The sequence below is a fragment of the Pelodiscus sinensis genome, chromosome 3 (assembly GCF_049634645.1).
Source record: "Pelodiscus sinensis isolate JC-2024 chromosome 3, ASM4963464v1, whole genome shotgun sequence".
NCBI classification, from domain to species: Eukaryota; Metazoa; Chordata; order Testudines; family Trionychidae; genus Pelodiscus; species Pelodiscus sinensis.
In genome coordinates, this window is record NC_134713.1 from 148,548,035 (window position 1) to 148,568,054 (window position 20,020).

The window sequence follows — 20,020 nt, forward strand, 5'->3', positions numbered from 1 at the left end:
GTTCTCAGTTGAGCTGGAAGGGCAGATTGAGTGCAGTTCAACCAGAAATAGTCCTGGGTATAGTTCTGTTCCATATCTTTATCAATGATTTAGATCAGACGTATGCAATAAAAAAATGGTAGCCCTCGAGGGTTTAGTCCCTGGCAGACCACTGCTGCTATGTTTTCCTGTGCCTCTCTAGGTATTGGATGATCACAGCTCTCATTGGCTGCAGATCACCATTCACAGCCAATGGGAACGGTGGGAGGTGGCGCGGACCGGGACATTGCTTCCTTCCGCTCACATGGGCCTTGAACAGCAATCCACAGCCAACAAGAGCTGCAAGTGTTCAATACTTGCAGAGGTGCAGGTAAACCTACAGGTAGGGGCCTGCCAAGGATTAACCCTGCAGACTGGATCCGGTCGATGGCCTGGAATTTGCCCACGCCTGATTTAGATAATGGGATAGAGAGTACACTTAAAAAGTTTGTGGATGTTACCATGCTGAGAGGGGTAGCAAGTGCTTTGAAGGATAGGATTAAAATTCAAAATCATCCGAACAAAGTGGAGAAATGTTCTGAAGTGAATAGGATGAAATTCATCAGAGACAAATTCACTTAAGAAGGAACAATTAGTTGCATACATACAAAATGGGAAATGACTGCATGGGAAGGAATACTGCAGAAAGGAATCCAGGGGTTGTAGTAGATTATAAGTGAAAAATGAGTTGGTAACACTGTTTCCAAAAAAAGCAAACATCATTATAATGGCAGGAGAGTTGTAAGCAAGACATGAGAAATAATTCCTGCACTCTACTTTACACTGGGAAGGCCTCAACTACAGTATTGTGACCAGTTCTGGGGACTACATTTCAGGAAAGAGTTGGACAAATTGGATGCAAAATGGTTGAAACTATAGTAAAGAGCAGAATTATCAGACATATAGATGAACATGATATGTTGGGGGAAGAATCTACATGGCTTATGTAAAGAGAAATCATGTTTCATCAATGTATTAGAATTCTTTGTTGGCGACAAAGATGCTCCAATGCATATAGCATACTTGGACCTTCAAAAAACCTTTGACAAGGACCTTCACAAAAGGCTCTTTAGCAAAGTAAGGAATCATGGGATAAGAATGAAGGTCCTTTCAGGGATCCATAACTAATTAAATTGTAAGAAACAATGAGTAGGAATAAATTATCAATTTTTACAGTGCAGAGAGGTAAATAGCAAGTTCACTCAAACATCTGCATGGGAGCAAGTGCTGGTCAACATATGCATAAATGATCTGGAAAAGGGGTAAACTGTGAGGTGGCAAAGTTTCAAATGATACAAAATTGCTCAAGATAGGCAAATCCAAAGCTGACTATGAAGGTTTACAAAGGAATCTCACAAAACTAGGTGACTCAGCAACAAAATGGCGGAAGACTGTGAGGGACTCCAAGAAGATCTCACCAAACTCAGTGATTGGGCAGCAAAATGGCAAATGAAATTTAATGTGGATAAGTGTAAAGTAATGCACATTGGGAAAAAATAACCCCAACTATATGTACAGTATGATGGGGGCTAATTTGGCTACGTCAAATCAGGAAAGGGATCTTGGAGTTATCGTGGACAGTTCTCTGAAAACTTCCACGCAGTGTGCAGCGGCGGTCAAAAAGGCAAATAGGTTGCTAGGAATTATTAGAAAAGGGATAGAAAATAAGACCCAGAATATCTTATTGCCCCTGTATAAAACTATGGTACGCCCACATCTTGAATACTGTGTACAGATGTGGTCTCCTCACCTCAAAAAAGATATTTTGGCCTTGGAAAGGGTTCAGAAAAGGGCAACTAAAATGATTAGGGGTTTGGAATGGGTCCCATATGAGGAGAGGTTAAAGCGACTGGGACTTTTCAGTTTAGAAAAGAGGAGACTGAGGGGGGGATATGATAGAGGTCTATAAAATCATGAGTGGTATGGAGAGGGCCAATAAAGAAAAGTTACTTATTAGTTCCCTAAATAGAAGAACTAGAGGACACCAAATGAAATTAATGGGTAGCAGGTTTAAAACGAATAAAAGAAAGTTCTTCTTCACACAGCGTGTAGTCAACCTGTGGAACTCCTTGCCATAGGAGGCTGTGAAGGCTAGGACTATAATAGAGTTTAAAGAGAAGCTAGATAATTTCATGGAGGTTAGGTCCATAAAAGGCTAGTAGCCAGGGGATAAAATGGTGTCCTTGGCCTCTGTTTGTCAGAGGCTGGAGAGAGATGGCAGGAGACAAATCGCTCGATCATTGTCTTCGGTCCACCCTCTCTGGGGTACCTGGTGTTGGCCGCTGTCAGCAGACAGGATACTGGGCTAGAAGGACCTTTGGTCTGACTCAGTACGGCCGTTCTTATGTTCTTATGTTTATGTAAGAAATTTAATGCTGATAAATGCAAAGTAATGCACATTGGAAAACATAATCACAACTATACATACAAAATGATGAGGTCTAAATGATCTGTTAGCACTCAAGAAAGTGATCTTGGGGGTCACTGTAGATAGTTATCTGAAAACTGCTCCATGTGCAAAATATCTAACAGAATGCTAGGAGGCATTGGGAAAAGTATAGATAATAAGAGAGAAAATATCATAATGCCACTATGAGGACTTTCAATAACCACAGCTAACTCTAGTGATTAATGCAAAACAAATTACATGGGTCAAAAAATAGTTGTGATTAATAATAGTTTTAATCACACTGTTAGACAACAATGGAATACCAATTTAATTTTGTTATAAAACATTTTTGGATGTTTTTCTACGTTTTCAAATACTGTATATTGATTTCAGTTACAACACAGAATACAAATGTACAGTGCTCACTTCATATTATTGTTATCTATTATAAATATGTGTAGTCTACAAATGCAAATGTTGTATATTCATCTCACACAAGTACTGTAGTGCAATCTATTGTGACAGTGCAATTTACCAATATATATATTTTTTTACATAACTGCACTCACAATCAAAATAATGTAAAACTTTAGAGCCTATAAGTCCACTCAGTCCTACCTTTCGGTCAGTCAATTGCTAAGACAAAGATATTTGTTTACATTACAAGAGACAATGATGCCCACTTCTTATTTACATCTACTGAAAGTGAGAACAATTGTTCACATGACACTGTTGTAGCCTGCATTGCAAAGTGTTAACGTGCCAGATAGGATAAAGATTCACTTGCCCTTTCATGCTCAGACTTTTTACAGTGCAAATATTTGTAATAAAAATAAAAACCTAAAGAGAGCAGGGAACACTATGTATTCTGTGTTGTAACTGAAATCTATTGATTTGAAAATGTAAAGAAAACCTCCACAGCTATTTATTAAAATTTTATATCAGTATTCTGTTGTTTAACAGTATGATTAGAACAGTAATTAATCACAACCACTTTTTAATCTTGTGATTAAACCTGTGATATTTTTAATCATTTGATAGTCCTCTCCACTATAATTCCATGGCAGATCCACACCTTCAATAGTGCATGGAGTACTGAATGCCCCATCTCAAAAAAAGTTATATTTTGAACTAGAAAAAGTACAGAGGACAACAAAAAAGATGAGTTAGGGCACAGTTTCCATATGAAAGGAGGTTAAAAAGACTGGGACTGTTCATTTTAGAAAAGAGATGATGAGAGGTGGATAAGAGAAAGGTCTATATAAAATCATGAATGGCGTGGAGAAAGTCAATAAGGAAGTATTACTTATTCCTTCACATAACACAAAACCCAGGAGTCACCCTATGAATTTAAAAGGCTGCTGGTTTAAAACAAACAGAAGGAAATACTGCTTAGTCAGCATGTGGAACTCAATGACGGGGGCATTGTAAAGGCCAAAGATATAACCAGGTTTTGTAAAGGAATTAGATAGCTTCATGCAGGATTGGCCCAGCAGTGTCTATTAGCTAAGATGCTCAAATGATGCAAATCCATGTTCTGGGTTTCCCTAACCCTCTGATTGCCAGCTAGGCCTGGACAACAAGGGATAGACCACTCAATAATTGCCCTGTTCTGTTCATTCCCTCTGAAACTGGCCACTGTCAGAGACAGGGTAGTGGGCTGGGTGGATAATTGGTCTGACTTAGGGTACATCTACACTGCAAGGCTATTTTGAGATACCAGAGGTATCCCGAAATAGCTATACCGCATCTTTTGAACACGTCCGCTATTGCAAAACATAGCAGACCCGCTATTTCGGCATCCCTGTAAGCCTCATTCTACAAGCGATCAGGGATGTCTTGAAATAGTGTATTATTTCAAAATTTGGCACTGTATAGACGCACCAAATTTTGAAATGGACTATTTCAAAATAGAATCTAAATAAGATACACAATTTGCATAGCACAAATTGTGTATCTTATTTTGAGCTAAGGGAGTAGTATGGATGCACCCTTAGTCTGGTCATTCTTATATTGTTTTGACCTCAAGAGGTCATCCAGGCACCCCATGCATGAAGTAGGGATTAAGTATACATGGACCATCCCTGACAGCTGAGACAAGGATTTCACAACCTGCCTAGGTCACCTGTTTCAGGGCTTCACTCTCCTCATAGCTTACCTGACTTACATCTCCTGTCCTCTGTCCATTCCCCACCCATTCTTCACTCACCTGCCTCAAGACAAATGAAGGCCTGCTGACGGGGAAGGGGGACAAAGGGACAGTGGCCCTGGGGCCCAGTGATTCAAAGGGGCTTGGAGCTCCATCCGCCATCGCTGCCACAGGAACAGTGGTGGCAGCTGGAGCCCAAAGTCCTTTAACATGCTTCCAGAGAGTTGCACCGCACGCTTCAGGCAGCACAAAGGGCTGGGGGCAGGAGTGTGCCGCACTCCAGCCAGCTCTGAGGACTGCCTGGCAGCTGGCTGCCCTTGGACCTCCCCCTTCTGCCCTCTGTCCCATCTCTTCTGGGGGTGTGGACATAGGGCCTCCCCGCCCCTCACATTGCCCAGAGGCCTGCTGAGGCTGTTGGCTCCTCTCAGTGGGATAAGAAAAGGCTGGTGCTACTCCCACAGCTCAGGACCTAAACAGCATACACAGCTGCGTAGGAAGGTATCATTCAAATGTAGAGCAAGTCATGATCTAGCTCTGGGGTTTTTAAACTTCTTTGCACCACAACTCCCTGCTGACAACCAATATTACTACAAGTCCTAGGAAGGAAGACCGAAGCCTGCCCAACCCCCCCCACCCCAGCTAAGGTGACCAAAGCTGAACCACTAGGCCCTAACCCCAAGGGAGGTTGAGAACTTCTGGTTTAGCTCCTAGTCACTAAGGACATCTGTGCCATGTTGTCACTACTGAGGTTCACAGCAATGCTCAGACTCTTCCTGTGAATATGAGCGAGATGCTGGTAGGGAAGCCTTTTTTGACAGCTCTTGTAAACCTCGTTTCATGAGTCATAAGGGAGTGGTCGACAAATGCTTCCCTTGTTGACCGATCTGCATCTTGACTCGCACGCTGTGCCGATGATCAGCTGAGCCGGCACAATGCGGTGGCCATTTTTATTTTAATGAAGCTGGGGATATTTAAATCCTTGCTTCATTGACTATGTTGGGTAGCCTATTTTACATGTAATCTAGATGTACCTTTTAAGGCCAACCCTTCCCTAACAGTCCAAACCTCCCAGGGTTATAGAGTTTCTCCTCTGTGCAGGGAACATCAAAGATGTTACCCACAGACCACTGAACACCAATTAGGGTGTGGCAACTTTGTATCTCAGTCACTGTGGGCTGAGTTATAGCCAATGACTTAAGGGGGATAGATTCCTCATCCCAGTAAAACCTTCTGAGCCAATGAGTTCCCTAGGATCACTTTATCTATCCTGTGATATGGGTTACCTCCAATGCCCAGTGACAACTCAGTAAACCTCCATCTGGGGATTGGAGGCTAGGAATTAGCTTGGTACTTCTCTCCTCAGGCATCATACCACTCTACTTAACTTAAAAGTGTTGACAGACCCCAGCAATAGCAGCACCCAGGCTTTCCTTGCAAGCAGTACCAGTCAGTTAGACATGGGATCTTTAAATGGGAGGAGTGAATTAAAAATGACTAACAGAGAATTATAGATAACTCTCTTTTCTAAACCTCCCACAGCTGTCAGCCATTCCATAAAACTAGGCTCAAAGTCTAGTACAGCTGTGGGCAATAAAAAAGCATCAACCCACCAGGGTTAGTCCTTGGTGGGCTGCTACTGCTACATTTACCTGCACTTCTGCAGGTATTGGACGATCGCAGCTCTTGTTGGCCATGGATTGCCATTCGCACCCAATGGGAGCAGCAGGAAGCAGTGCAGACTGGGACATCGCTTCCCCCCACTTGCATTGGCTGTGAATGATGATCCGCGGCCAATGAGAGCTGCCATTGTCCAATACCTGCAGAGGCGCAGGTAAACATAGAGATGAAGGCCTGCTTGGGATTAACCCTGTGCACTGCATCCAGCCTATGGGCTGGAATTTGCCCACCCTGGTCTAGTATCTTGGAAATATCTGAGTGTATGTACAAGTGCCCAGTCCACCTCTTGCAGTTCTCATACTCTTTCCCACATGCCCTAGACCATTTAACAGTGAAAATGAATTGCAACATTTCCTGAATATTTTTCAATTATTTTTTACAGTGTTCATTTCATTTAAATTCAAGGGCACAAATCCTAGTTTATGTCACAATACAATTCTAGTTTATGTCATAATACATAGACAACAATAGTATAATTTTACAAAAATAAAATACTAAACAGTGCTACATGTTGACAGAGTTGTGATGGATAAAATTTGGAGTGTTGTGGTGGATTAGATCTTCAAAACATAGCTGGCAAGTACACAAAGTGACAAATGTATTTAAGGATCTATGTCATTCAAATGTTACTACCACATGTCTGTTTTGGATTTTTCCTGACTAAATGTTGGAATGTGGGCAAAAAATTCACTTGCCTATTGTGTTCTTTGAACAGAAATGTCTGCATCACAGATGGCATGTCAATACCACCTGACATCAGTGGATATAGATTTCAAAAGCTAGAATTCTGTCCCTTTAAAAAAAGTTATCATTTGCATTCCAGACGCTTACCTACCTCTGCCCTAGCTGAAGTCATCTGCATTTAAGATACAAAGGACAGATTCCGGTCTCTGTTTAAAATGAGTAAGAAATTAGTAACTTCTTTGATTTCCATTGAGTTATTCTGCAGTGATATACCACAGTTTCACTGAGATGGACTCTGGCTCCTACTCTTTAAATTAGATAGATAGATAGATAGATAGATAGATAGATAGATAGATAGATAGATAGATAGATAGATAGATAGATAGATAGATAGATAGATAGCCCTCTTTTCCTTTTACTTATCACAATAAACTACTTCCTGTACTGATTATTTTTTATTTGTTGAATGTATTCATATTCTCAGTCCATCTGCTAAAAGTATCCTATTTTAAAAAAGATGACATCAGTAGACACCCTTTTTCGCTATAAAGGAAGAAGCAGTTCCCATATTTTAACCCAGTTCAGTGGCTCAGTGGATGCACTAATCTTGCTGAACACTTCAGTTTAGATGATATATCAATGAGGCATTCAAACAGAGCAGTTTATACACAAAAATTCTGTCTGCTTTGTAAAAGATTATCCTTTTATAAACACTGCGGAAAACATAAAAGCAAATAGGGGACAGCACATAGGACAGGAAAGATGTTAGCAGGGAGATTAATACTGAATGGGTCGAAATGAATGGTGCTTACCAAAACGAGGTCTAGATACTTTGGCTGCAGTGAAACATAAATAATGGGAATGACACATCGTTTATTTGGGATAATGAGTTGATCCGAAGTAGGGGCCTAGAACAAGAGATTAAAGATTAAATATCCATCTCCTGATGAATATCAGTAGCAAACTTTAACCTTTTCCTTCCACAAGCACAATTTCTTTGAACAACTGTGCCAGCACAACATGGTGAAGCAGCTAAAGCAAACTTAAATCACATTCTTATCTTAGCCTGTAGGATAATGCTGCTTCATTTTTTGAATTGAGGAATTGCATTTTTTTATTTTCAGGCTTGTAAGTCTTTCAACATAATTGTTGGAGAAGACAAAGATTTTGTCTGATGTTTGGCATTATGAAAATCTGACTTGAGCTTTCCTGGCTTACGTTTTCGGTATCTGCAATAACTGAAGAAAGAACATACCACACTGATCATTCACTTTAGTTGAAAAATAATAACAAAAGGCAGCCTGCTGGAAAAGCACAGCATGTCACATGCTGAATTCAAATCTTCAATGCAAGGAGAATTTGAAATGTGTCAGGAGGAGTAGGAAGTGTAGTGAAAGGGGGACAGGCACACAGACTATAGGGGATCGGGAACTGAATGTACTTTAGTACTGGCAACCTATCCAAGCTGGTCAATTAGTGGTCCTTCTAGCTTGAGATGCTGTATTGCAACTGAGGCAGAAGACATAGAACAAGTGGGAAGCTGGATGACTGTGGCTGGCCCAGAACTTGGAACAGAGCAGCTGCTGACTGCATTCAGCGAGCCAAGACTAGCATTGTGGTTTGTTGCTGATGGATGGCTGCCTCCTGCAAAAGTGATAAAGCTGGGTAGGGAGGGAGTCCTTCCAAATGACATTTTGAAAACAACAAAGCTCATATGGAAGGGTCAGTTCAGCAGGCTTGCACCAGTTTAAGGAAAATGGGTTCACAAGTGAAGCAAGTTTGGTGGTTTCATTCTATTCTTCAGGGAGCGTTTTGTCCAGATGCCAAGCCAACATGCATGTTCAGTTGGCAGTTTCTCCACAGGAGAGACGCAGAATGATGAGTTGTGGAAAAGTATCTGTTTTTACTTGGTAAATATTTGCATGCAAAAACTGACAGGCCTGCAGGTTTTTATGAGGCTCTTTGACTATTTAAAGTGAGGATATATTTATTTTGCTTCACCAATTGTTATAGTGAAAATGGCAACCTCTCTCTCTCTCTGTCTCTCTCTCTCTCTCTCTCTCTCCCACACACACACACACACACATTACAAAATTCATTAAGGGCATGATTCTGGGGGGGTCCTGAATTGACTGAAATGGTGGGTTGGGGGAGAGATACCAAGAACCTTGCACAGGGCACTTAGTACCTCACAAGAGCAAGCTTTAAATTTTGCAAAAAAATCACCAGTTGCAAGAGAGTAAAACTAGCACCTCTCTGAACATGAGGAGATTTTGCCATGAGCAAAAATGATACTTTTTATACCTCTTCCCAAAGGTTAAAACTCACCATTGCCACCACAAACCTGTTTGCTTATTGCTTCCACTCTTCCCTGCTCTTATCTCCTTCCCCCGTCTCCTCTGTTCCTCTGAGAGGGTTGTCCTGCTGCTCCATTACTCTATTTCTCCTACTTCCATCTTCGTACTCTCTGCCATGCCACCTGATGTGCAGACTACATCTGTCCTGAGCTGCCATGCAAAGTCACTCCTCTCATATTTTCTAAACCCTCTGAAAGACAAGTTTCTTCTGTGGCACCTATTAGGAAACAGCTTAGTCATCTACTCATTGGCTTAATGTACTTATCTTTTGGTTGTCCGACCTATGCTGATAAAAAGAAGTCAGGGGTTTCAGGGAAGGTGCATGAAACACTGGAAATGAGGCTTGGGGTTGCTCTGGGGCTTGAAGGGTAAAGGGGGTGACCATTAACTAATATGCAACTAACAAGACACATGCCTCCTATTACCTTGGCTGCTTGAATAGCTCCATTGATATCAGTGGGTCAGATGCTGCACCCTTGCTCACAATGGGGGACTACTCCTGAAGTAAGGTGCTACTTGCCAGGACCAAGAGTGGTCAAATCTGGCACAATGAACAAGGTACTATTCAATCTGGCACTTCGCTTGTGTGTTTTATTCCATTTCAGTGCCTTGTATTTGTTTCATATTTGTAGATTTACATGCTTCAGAGCAGGAGCTCTGCCTCCCTCTGTGTTTGAAGAGCATCTAGCACATTGGGGGCGATACCACAATACGAATAATAAACATCAATGATTATAGAGCATGAGAAAGGGAGCCACTAACTGATGTAGAATAGTGGTAGAAATGTAGCCGTGTTAGTCTGGTGCAGCTGAAACAAAAAACAGGACTGTGTAGCACTTTAAAGACTAACAAGATGGTTTAATAGGTGATGAGCTTTCGTGGGCCAGACCCACTTCCTCAGATCAAATAGTGGAAGAAAATTGTCACAACCATATATACCAAAGGATACAAATAAAAAAATGAACACATATGAAAAGGACAAATCAAATTTCAGAACAGAAGGGGGATAGAGGGGGGGAAGGGCGGGAGGTAAATGTCTGTGAGCTAATGATATTAGAGGTGATAATTGGGGAAGCTATCTTTGAAATGGGTAAGATAATTAGAGTCTTTATTCAAATTTGAGTGTAAAATGTCAAATTTAAGCATGAATGACAGTTCAGAGGATTCTCTTTGAAGTGAAGTCTTAAAAGGCCTTTGAAGCAGGATGCAGGTAATCAAGTCGTTGAGACAATGTCCTTTCTGGTTGAAATGGCAAGAAACTGTTTTTTCTTTGTGATCCTGTCTGATATCTGTTTTGTGGGCATTGATCCTTTGGCGAAGTGTCTGAGACGTTTGTCCAATGTACATAGCAGACGGACACTTTCGGCACATGATTGCATAAATTATATTTCTGGATGCGCAGGAATATGTGTTCTTGATCTTATAACTCACTTGGGGTATGTCTACACTAGCTCATTAGTTCGAGCTAGCTAGGCAAATGAGGGCAAATGGGGTTGCAAATGAAGCCCGGGATTTAAATATCACGGGCTTCATTTGCATGTTCCCAGACGATGCCATTTTTAAATCCCCCTTAGTCCGAACTCCGTGCCCGCGGCTACACGTGGCACGGAGTAGGCAGTTTGAATTAGGATCTCTAGGCTCCTTGAGGGATGACACGAGACAAATGGCTTGGTCACTGTCTTCGGTCCATCCCCTCCAGGGTCCCTAGGGTTGGCCGTTGTCGGCAGACAGGCTACTGGGCTAGATGGACCTTTGGTCTGACCCAGGACGGCCACCGTAAGCTCAGGGCTCAGGGTTGGGGGTCTCAGTGGACCCCCTTGATTCTCTTGCACACCTGCTCCTGGGTGGCTAGGCTGGCAGCTCTCCTGCCCAAGCCGGCCACTTTCCTGTGCCTAGTGCGGAGATCGTGGACAAGGTCCACGATGTCCGCACTAGACCAGCCGGGTGCCCACCTCTTGCGGTCCCGGGCAAGCTCCCGGGAGCCGCCAGCCTGGTCCCGGGAAGAGGGGGAGGGCTGGGGGGCATCGGGTGGGTGGCTCGATCCGTGCCAGATGCAGGGTCTGCTGGCTGGGTGCTGGCAGGCTTGCACCTGGCACGGGCACCATAGCCAGCCCATGCCCCTTTAAGGGGTCCGGGGCTGGGAGGGGGGCAGTAGAGTCTCCCTGGTGTTGGCCCGAGTGGCCACCAGGGAAAGCTGGGGAGGGCTAGCCTCCCACTAGTTCGAATTAAGGGGCTACACACCCCTTAATTCGAACTAGCTAGTTCGAACTAGGCTTAATCCTCGTGGAATGAGGATTACCTAGTTCGAACTAAGCGCTCCGTTAGTTCGAATTAAGTTCGAACTAGCGGAGTGCTAGTGTAGCGCCTATGAAAGTTAGTTCGAACTAACGTAGTGTAGACATACCCTAGGATACTATGGGTCTGTCTCCCAGAGCCTCTCAGAGTTTAGTATCCTGTTCCAGTATAGGCTGTAGTTTATTGATAATGCATTGGACAGGTTTAAGTTGGGGGCTGTAGGTGATGACAAGTGGTGTTCTATTGTTGGTTTTCTTGGGTCTGTCTTGAAGTAGTTGGTTTCTAGGTATTCGTCTGGCTCTTTCAATTTGCTTTTTTATTTCTCTGGGTGGGTAGTTAAGGTTTATAGATGCTTGGTAGAGATCCTGAAGTTTCTGGTCTCTGTCAGTGGGATTAGAGCAGATGCGGTTGTATCGAAGGGCTTGGCTATAGATGATGGATCGTATGGTGTGTTCTGGATGGGAGCTGGAAGCATGTAAGTAACTGTATGAGTCAGTGGGTTTTCTGTAGAGAGTGGTGTCTAATTTTCCATTGCTGATTTGTACTGTCGTGTCCAGGAAATGGATCTCTCATGTAGAATGGTCCAGGCTGAGATTGATGGTGGGGTATAGGTTGTTAAAATCTCTGTGGAATATCTCCAGTGTTTCTTGGCCATGTGTCCAGATCATAAAGATGTCATCGATGTAGCATAAGTAAAGAAGGGGTAAAAGAGGACGGGAGTTGAGGAAACGTTGTTCTAAGTCAGCCATAAAGATATTAGCATACTGTGGGGCCATGTGTGTACCCATGGCTGTGCCGCTGATCTGGAGGTATAAGTTGTTCTCAAACTGGAAATAATTGTGGGTGAGAACAAAGTTACATAGGTCTGCTATCAGGTTGGCAGTGGTGTCCTCTGGGATAATGTTTCTAATTGCTTGTAATCCGTCTTCATGTGGGATGTTGGTGTATAGAGCTTCTATATCCATGGTGGCAAGGATGGTGTTATTGGGGAGGTTATCAATGTTTTGTAGTTTCTTTAGGAAGTCAGTAGTATCTCGGAGATAGCTGGGGGTGTTGGTTGCGTAGGGTTTGAGAAGAGAGTCTACATAGCTGGATAAACCAGTAGTGAGTGTGCCGATACCAGAGATGATGGGACGTCCGGGGTGTCCAGGTTTATGGATTTTGGGAAGCAGATAGAACAATCTTGGTCGGGGGTCAGAAGGTGTTTCTGTATGGATTTGTTCCCGAGTAGCTGTAGGGAGACTTTTAAGGAGACAGTGTAGTTTCTTTTGGTATTCCAAGGTGGGATCAGAGGAGAGAGGTTTGTAAAATGTGGTGTTGGAGAGTTGTCTGGCTGCCTCCTGGTTATAGTCGGCCTTATTCATAATGACCACAGCACCCCCTTTGTCAGCTGGTTTGATTATAATTTCCAGGTTGTTTTTGAGACTCTGGATGGCATGGTGTTCAGCGCGGCTGAGATTGTGTGTCGCTTGTTGTCGTTTGCGAATAATGTCAGTCTGTGCGTTGTTTCGGAAGCTTTGTATATAGAAATCCAGATTGGAATTCCGACTGTCAGGGGGAGTCCATATAGAATTATTTTTCCTTTGGTGTTGATAGGAGGGATCTGGTAGGTCAGATTGATGTTCATTGGTGGTTTGGAAATATTCTCGGAGGCGGAGGCGGCGAAAAAAAGCCTCAAGGTCACCACAAAATACAGTTTCTTGCCATTTCAACCAGAAAGGACATTGTCTCAACGACTTGATTACCTGCATCCTGCTTCAAAGACCTTTTAAGACTTCACTTCAAAGAGAATCCTCTGAACTGTCATTCATGCTTAAATTTGACACTTTACACTCAAATTTGAATAAAGACGCTAATTATCTTACCCATTACAAAGATAGCTTCCCCAATTATCACCTCTAATATCATTAGCTCACAGACATTTACCTCCCGCCCTTCCCCCCCTCTATCCCCCTTCTGTTCTGAAATTTGATTTGTCCTTTTCATATGTGTTCATTTTTTTTATTTGTATCCTTTGGTATATATGGTTGTGACAATTTTCTTCCACTATTTGATCTGAGGAAGTGGGTCTGGCCCACGAAAGCTCATCATCTAATAAACCATCTTGTTAGTCTTTAAAGTGCTACACAGTCCTGTTTTTTGTACTAACTGATGTGTGAGTTCAGACAAGTCACTTCACCATCCTGTACTTCAGTTTTCCCATCTGCAAAATGGGGAATGCACTGCAGCTTAGCTCCATTACACGTGTCAGAGAGCTAAAATCATCAAGGACACTGCTGTACATGGGGCCAGCTTCAGTGAAATTGGGTCAGTTTACACCAGCAAAGAATCTGGCCCTTATGCTTGTGTAGTACATTTAGATCCTTAATTGAAATGTTTATATTAGTGTAACCCATTGTTGTTTTTGTTATTATTATTATTATTATTATTAATAATAATTACTATTATTATCCCTTCTCAGCCTAAATGGTTAGCAACAATTTGGTATGGAGGGTCTACCTCATTGTTTTGGTTAGGAGGAAAAACTTGGGTGGAATCAGATATTTGATATCACAAAGAATGTACAAATCCCTGTTTCCCTGGACAAATTAACAATCAAACAGCAGGAAATAGTTTATTTGCCCCGCAATTCCAAGCCTTTTCCTAGCACTCAGCTCAAAATGATTCTCCAGTCTTTTCTCAGACCATGGTACCAGGACTTGTTGTGACAGGCTAAGTCTACACTGAATGCTTATTTCAAAATAACACAGAGCATGTGTACACAGCAAGCCCATTATTTTGAAATAATAAAGAACAGGTTCTTTACTCCGACTTCTGTAAACCTCATTTCATAAGTAAGGGAAGTCAAAGGAAGAGTGTTCTTCCTTAAACTTCTTGCTGTGTAGACAGCACCAAAAGCTGAAATTGTATAGCTTAATTCAACTTTTTCCCTGCTGTGTACACATGCCCACAGTGTCCATGGCTTGCTGCTATTTCTTTCAGCTTTTTTGCTGTCTTCCTGCTTCTCTCAGGCTATGTCTATACTGTAGCCTTCTTGCGGAAAAGCATATGCAAATGAAGCACAGCATGGAATATCTCCGTGCTTCATTTGCATAAGTAATGAGCAGCCTTTTTTGCACAAGAGGCTTTTGCACAAAAAGGAACTGTGTAGACGGCTCCTTTTGTGTAAAAGCCCCCTCTTGTGCAAGAGCCGTTCTTCCTCATTTTTTGAGTAGCCTCTGGGTATATCTACATAGCAGGGCAAAACTCAAATTAAGCTACGCAACTTGAGCTACGTCAGCGCCTAGCTGAAGTCAAAATAGCTTACTTCAGCTTTAGGCACTGCCTACACAGCTGGAAGTCAAAGGAAGAACATGCTTCCTTCAACTTCCCTTACTCCTCTGGAAATGAGGGTTACAGGAATTGGAATAAGAGGTCCTTCAGCTTGACATTATTTTGAAATAATGGCTTGCAGTGTAGATATGCTCTCTGGGTATGTCTACATTGCATTCCTCCTTCAAGAGAAGAATGCAAATGCTGACAAGCGAAATTGCAAATGAAGGGTGAATTTGAATTTCTCACGCTTCATTTGCATAATTGCAGCCGGACGCTTTTCTGAAATAGCATACAGGCAGTCCCCAGGTTACGTACAAGATAGGGACTGTAGGTTTGTTCTTAAGTTGAATTTGTATGTGAGTCAGAACTGGCTTCCAGATTCAGCCGCTGCTGAAACTGACCAGCGGCTGACTACAGGAAGCCCGAGGCAGAGTTGCTCTGCCCTGGGCTGCTTGGAATCAGCCACTGATCAGTTTCAACAGCAGCTGAATCTGGACGCCTAGGACAGAGCAGCTGGGGCGCTGCCGGGTAGGTACCCGCAGGGGCGGCGCTGCGGGGACCAACCGGGCACCACCCCAGCTGCTCTGCCCCAGGTGTCCCCAAGTCAGCCGCTGCTGAAACTGATCAGCAGCTGATTCCAGGAAGCCCGGGGCAGAGCAACTCTGCCTTGAGCTTCCTGTAGTCAGCTGCTGATCAGTTTAAGCAGCGGCTGACTTGGGGACACCTAGGGAAGAGCAGCGGGGGTGCTGCCCGGTTGGTCCAGAAGCGCCGAGGAGCGGTGCTGCAGGACCAACCCAGCAGCCCCAGCTGCTCTACCCCAGGGGAGAAAAGCCTGGTCTAGTGGGGGGTGCTCTAGCTGCGCCCCCCAGCAGACCAGGAAAACCCGGACGGCGGGACCACGGAGATGCACCGCGGTCCCGCCCGCATCCTCCCCAGCTTTGCTCCGTGTCTCCCTGGTCTGCTGGGGGGTCTCCAGGAAGACGAGGAGCAAAGCCGCGGAGGGGCTTGGGCAGCGGGGCAGACCAGGCGCTTCTGGGCTCTCCCGCTGCCAGCTTCCCCCGAGGCTTTGCAAAGCCGTGGAGGGGCTCGGGCAGCCGGGCAGCCCAGGCGCGCCTGGGCTGTCCCGATGCCGTCTTCCCCCGAGGCTTTGCAAAACCGCGGAGGGGCTGGGGCAGTGGGGCAGCTCAGGTGCGCCTGGGCTGCCCCGCAGCCCCAGCCTCTCTGCAGCTTTGCAAAGCCTCGGGGGAAGCCGGCAGCGGGACAGCCCAAGTGCTCCTGGGCTGCCCCGCAGCCCCAGCCCCTCCGCGGCTTTGCTCCATGTCTTCTTGGTCTGCAGACCAGGGAGACGTGGAGCAGCTTTTCTCGCCCCCGAGTACACGGGCGGCGGGACCACGAGGTCCTGCAGTCTGTGTCCTCCGGGGCGAGAAAAGCTCCGTTCGTATCTGCGGATCCGACATAAGTCGGCTCCGCGTAAGTCGGGGACTGCCTGTATTTCGAGAAAACAAACGCAGTCCATGTGGGGTAATTTTGAAAAGAAACCTTTCCTTCCTAAAAAACGAGGTTTAAGACATACTTTCTGTTATTTCGGAATAACATCATGCTGCTGTTTAGGCATAGCTTCATAGAGATCAAACATTACTCAGCAAATCTCCTCTGCTAATTTGAGCTTTGTATGTTCCACTGTCTTGGCTGCGTTTTCAGTAGAGGTTGCTATAGTTTCAGCTACCTGGTTCTATAAAGGAGCTTAATTTTATTTACATTTATCAGTAATGAAGATCAGCAGCTACACACTCCAGTTTCTATGAGGTTTAACCCAAGTCACTCATAATAATAAAATAATAATTAATAAATAAATAACAAACAGATAAAAAATAATAACAACAACAACGACTTTTGGTTTTGCAAGGAAAAGCAGACATTTTGGCCAAGAATGTATCTCATTGTGCAGGACTTTGTGATAATGCAGTTTTTGATGGTGCAAGGTGAAGCTGCTGTAACATAATATTAGTGCAGACTGGACACTACATTTTTTTGGAAAACTTACAGTAGGCTCAGCTGCCTGCTATATAACAGGTGTGGCACATGGTGCCACATTCTTCCTGCCACTTTGAAGCCATGGACACAGTCAGGGTACATCTACACAGCAGGGCTAAAGTTGAATTAAGTTATGTAGCTGCAGATACATCAAGGGCTCGTCTACACTGGCCCCTTTTCCGGAAGGGGCATGTTAATTTCACCTATCGTAGTAGGGAAATCCGCGGGGGATTTAAATATCCCCCGCGGCATTTAAATAAAAATGTCCGCCGCTTTTTTCCGGCTTTTAGAAAAGCCGGAAAAAAGCGGCGGACATTTTTATTTAAATGCCGCGGGGGATATTTAAATCCCCCGCGGATTTCCCTACTACGATAGGTGAAATTAACATGCCCCTTCCGGAAAAGGGGCCAGTGTAGACGTAGCCCAATTGTGTAGCTGAAGTCGAAATAGCTTAACTTTTGGCACTGTCTGCACAGCAGGAAGTCAACAGAAAAACACTCTTCCTTCGACTTCCCTTACTCCTCATGAAATGAGGGTTACCAGAGTCAGAGTAAGAAGTCCTCCAGCTTGACATTATTTTGAAATAAAAGTTTGTAGTGAGGATGCACACTATGTTATTTTGGAATAACTTCAGTTAGAGTGTATCTACACTGCACTGTTATTTAGAGATAATTAGCGTTGGTTTGAAATGACAATGCGAGCATCTACACTGCCATTCTGTTATTTTGAAATAATTTTGAAATAACAGACAGCTTATTCCAAAATCTGTAAACCTCATTCTATGAGGAATAACATGTATTCCAAAATAGGTATTTCAAAATTAGGTGTGTGTAGACTCTCCACTGCTGTTAGTTCAAAATAGCCCCTCACCAGGGCTGTTCTAAATTATTCCTCCCCAGTGTCTCCTGGGGCTCTAGACAAGGTAGCACGTCTACATTAGGGAAGCCTGCCCCAGACTCATTTTGAGGCTTCCCTGCAGTGTAGACGTGCTATTTCGAAATAAGCTATTTTGGAATAACTGGAACAGCTGCTTTCAAAATAGCTGTGCAGTGTAGACGTACCCATATTCTGAAATAATGCTGCTGTGTAGACGTACCCAGAAAAGGTCTGGGAACATGGCCCTGAGAAAAGGCTGGAGAGACATTCTGAGCTGAGTGCTGGCTGCATACAGGCTTGGAACTGCAGGCAAAGAAACTGTTTCCTGCTGTTTGATTGTTGCTATGTCCAGGGGAATAGATCATAAAGTGCAGCTCATGGTACAGGATAGCCAAGAGGTTCCTGGCCCTAGAAAAGACACCAAGAGGCTTCTCTTGGATGCTCAGAGATTGCACATCCATTATTACATGTCTTTGCAAGGTGCTGGACACTACTCCTCAGGTAGCCAGCTGGCTCAGCTGCCTGTTGTGTAGCAAAGTGCCACATTCTTTGTGCCACTTTGGAGCACCCTGTATCCCTGAGTCCTGGTCTACACTAAGGAGTTATTTTGAAATAACAAGCAGAGCATCCATACTACCAAGCCCTATATTTCAAAATAAGGCTGGTTATTTCAAAATCTGTACTCCTGCTTTCCATGAGGAGTAATGCTTATTTTGAAATAGTTATTTTGAAATAGCGGTAGTATGGATGCTCCACTGCTGCTATTTCAAAATAATGACTCCCCAGAGTCATTCAAAGTAATTACTCCCCAGCACTCCCTGGGGCTCTAAGTTAAGGTAGCATGTCCACAATAAGGAAGCCTGCCTCAGTTTGATTTCAAGGCTCCCCTGTAATGGGGACATGCTATTTTGAAATAATTATTCCGTCAGTTATTTCAAAATAACTTATTTTGAAATAATTTCCTAGTGTAGATATGCTGTAAGGGAGTAGGCAGGAGCAGTCGCAGCACAACCTTAAATACAGAGGCTGCAGTTCTGCTGGTGCTTACATGAGCCAATCAAAGAAAGGGTATTAACCTCCCCATAGTATGCAAATGCATAAGTGTCAGTTAGAATGTGGCCCTAAGTAATGTCACAACCCAGGGCCTGTTACAACCAAGCAACATTTTGTAGTCAAAATACTCACATGCACTGCAAATCCCCAGGATCCTACTACTACTCTTCGGAAACTTTACTACCAACATTTGGTTCAACCGGACACAGCAACAAGAGCATGGCTAAAACAGGTTCTCATAAATTAAAATGCTTTAAAATATTTTCTTCTCCCAAATAAATATGATTGTATTTAAAATTAGCATTAATGTGGCATTCTAGTGTCTTAAAGACTGTGACTAGAACTGGACAAATAGTGGAAAAAGTGACCCAGTAATATTTTTTTAAATTCAGCTGAGCATGGCCATGCCCTTTTAAGGTTGCTTTCCACATGTATTTGTGAGGAAGAGATAAAATCACAAGAATTCTTACTCACAGCTAAATTTAAGCTTAAATGCTTCAACAGCCACACAACATGAATTTTGATTCATACATTCACTTGTTCTGGCTAACTACACATGCCATCTTATCAGGGCACAAAAACAGAAGCATGTGTCATGTGAAACTATCCAATAAATAACCAAAGCACAAATGGTGAATAGTCACAATTCTATTAACAGAGGGGAAATAACGTAAAAGGTACTGGAGAATAATCACATTTAATCGATAGATCTGAGATCTGTTAGCCAAAAAGAAAAAAATCATCAGAATTCAGTGAACACATCAGTTACAATTCTTTCTGTCAGCTCTAGCTGGAATATCAAACGCACAGGAAAGCTCAAAGTTAATTCAAACAGAGTGTCTTCAATGGGTTTACACTGGAATTACTTCAGTGGAATTACTCCCGATTTACACGGCTGTGAGAAACATTAAATTACTGCAGGCTAAATTCAGTCCCCAGAGACTGAAGCTCAATCCATGCCACTGAGGCTATGTCTAGACTGCAGGCTTCTTTCGAAAGAGGCTCTTTCGAAAGCATCTTTCGAAAGAGCCTCTTTCAAAAGATCGCGTCTAGACTGCAGGCGGATCTTTTGAAAGAGAAATCCGCTTTTTCGAAAGAGAGCACCCAGCGAGTCTGGATGCTCTCTTTCGAAGACGGCCTCTTTACATTGAAGAACGCCTTCTTTCGAAAGAG

General features: G+C 43.5%; 2 long non-coding RNA genes across 3 annotated transcripts in view; both read right to left on the reverse strand.

The window, feature by feature from the left end:
- The window catches only part of LOC112544552 (uncharacterized), a 97,211-nt gene that overhangs the window by 24,771 nt on the left and 52,420 nt on the right, over positions 1-20,020 (reverse strand). The window lies entirely within an intron of this gene.
- LOC142828017 (uncharacterized) overlaps positions 6,371-20,020 on the reverse strand; it is a 29,764-nt gene continuing 16,114 nt past the window's right edge. Inside the window, exons 3-4 of the long non-coding RNA XR_012902924.1 lie at positions 7,730-7,825; positions 6,371-7,123 (exon numbers count right to left, since the gene is read on the reverse strand). This is a non-coding gene — a long non-coding RNA (uncharacterized LOC142828017). The remainder of the gene's footprint in view (positions 7,124-7,729; positions 7,826-20,020) is intronic.